Genomic DNA, 1,903 nt, shown 5'->3' with positions numbered 1-1,903 from the left:
CCCCCCCGGGGGTGCCCGTGGGACTGCCGCCCTCCCCACGCCGGTCTGCGTGACAGCACATGCGAAACGGCCGGCGCCAGCGGCACCCCTGTACAGCAAGGTTCCCCTCCTCCGCCAGAGACCCCCAACCCCGCCGGCACCTGCAGGAAGCCCCTTGCCCTCTTGCGGCACCTCAGGCACCAGCAATGACTGTGACCGAAGTTGCACCGGTTTGGCACCAAACCTTGCAAGTTGCTCCTCATTCTCACTTCATCGGCACCAGGTTTAGGCTGGCACAGACTGTGATAAGGCATTTGCTGTTGGGGCGGAGTGGTGACCATGATTTCCATATGTAAGAAGCATTTCAATAAGATGTTTAAAAAAAAAAGATAAATATTCTCGACATCCTTCATCGGCCTGGCAAACGCACGCTGACCCGCACGCAGGCAGGCGGGCTCACAGCCTTCGTGCTGGCGCGGCAGGGCGATCCCCACCGCGAGCCGGCGGCCCCTGCACGAGCGCAGTCGCTGCGTGGTCTACAAAACGAGAAGCGACGTGGGCAGCTGAGGCCAGCCTGACACCAAACTTGGGTCTTGCTCCTGTAAACTAAGTTAAGTGGTCCTTGCTGTTTTATACGATCCTCATCAATGAAATACCAGGCAGATGCCCCCCCACATCTCTGCATCCAGCAAACAGACGGAAGAAGCCTGAGCAAGCGGTCCTGACCGTTAACAAGGTCATCGGGAAAACTCAGACTCCCGTCGTGATGGGCTGTGGAGCAGAACCCACGGTGCATGCCGGCAATGCAGGCACTCGCCTCAAACGTGTTTAAAGGGGATGAAAGAAAACCACACAGACCATAGAGCATTTCACACTGTGAAAAAAATCTCTCCCATCAATATTTTAAGCTCCCCTAACATTGCCTCTATTCTGAAAAAGCAAACATTAAATTATTCACCACTCTCTCTGATTTTATAAACTCCATTCCCTTGTACGTGGGTTTGCTCCTCCTAATTACCCAGTGTACCAGCAGAAAAGGCACAGGACCGGGCGTGGGCAGAGCGCCCCTCCGCTGAACACCCCGCTGCACCCAGAACCCGACGGGGGACGGCAGCCGGAAACCGGGCGGCCACACCTTCCCATCGCCCGCCACCGCCGCCCTGCGCCAGGGGCTGCTCAGAGCCAGCCTCCCCCGTCACCAGTTATTAACGCCCCAATGCGGAAAGCGCGCTGGGCACTGCCCCAGGCAGCTCCTTCCCAAACCAGAGAAGCGGCCTCACCAGTTCCTGTGCAGCTCTTCCAGGTCTGGTTCTCGCCGCATGGAGGGCAAAGACCCCGCAAGCGTGTGCCCTCGCCCCGGGGTCAGCTCGCCCTGTGGCCCCCCTGCCCCTCCTGGCTGGGGCTGCTGCTCTGGAGCGGGGAATCCACCTCAGAGGGACCTAATTCAGCACAACCCCCTTCTCCAGAGCCTGAGAGGGGAGAATGCATTGCTGCGCCGGCTGCATTATTAATCTGCAACGGATTTAAAAGCCCTTTAAGACAGGAGCAGATTCCTGCCGGGAATATAAATGACATCGTCCCAGAGTGTACATTTACATAGCTAATGCGGCTCTCCTCCCGCAGGTAAACAGCTCCATTCACTCCTCAAACACTTTTATTTAGTTCCACGCTGGGGCCAGATTAGAAAAATGACCGTATTAATTTTGCCTCCTGCAGACTAAACAGCATCTTTTCTTTCCCCTTGCGAACACAACGAACAACAGCTCGTCCCCTCTCGTGACTGCTGCAGGGGAAGGGCAGCGCGAAAGCCGCGCTCAGAGGCGCATTTAGAGGAGCAGGGATCTGACCGCTAAATAGGGTCTCATTTCTTTGTTTGATTTTCCCTCCGAGTCTGCAGATCTGCAGCCAGAGCCTCCCGGCCGCA

The 1,903-nt window shown here is 56.8% G+C and overlaps 1 protein-coding gene across 1 annotated transcript in view; it reads right to left on the bottom strand.

Annotated features, from left to right (window-relative positions):
* Positions 1-1,903, bottom strand: part of EPHA10 (EPH receptor A10) — a 37,807-nt gene that overhangs the window by 14,363 nt on the left and 21,541 nt on the right. The gene's annotated exons all lie outside the window — the stretch shown is intronic.

Source organism: Egretta garzetta, unplaced genomic scaffold (genome assembly GCF_000687185.1).
Source record: "Egretta garzetta isolate BGI_Z169 unplaced genomic scaffold, ASM68718v1 scaffold347, whole genome shotgun sequence".
Lineage (NCBI taxonomy): Eukaryota > Metazoa > Chordata > Aves > Pelecaniformes > Ardeidae > Egretta > Egretta garzetta.
This window is presented reverse-complemented; position numbering and strand designations above follow the sequence as displayed.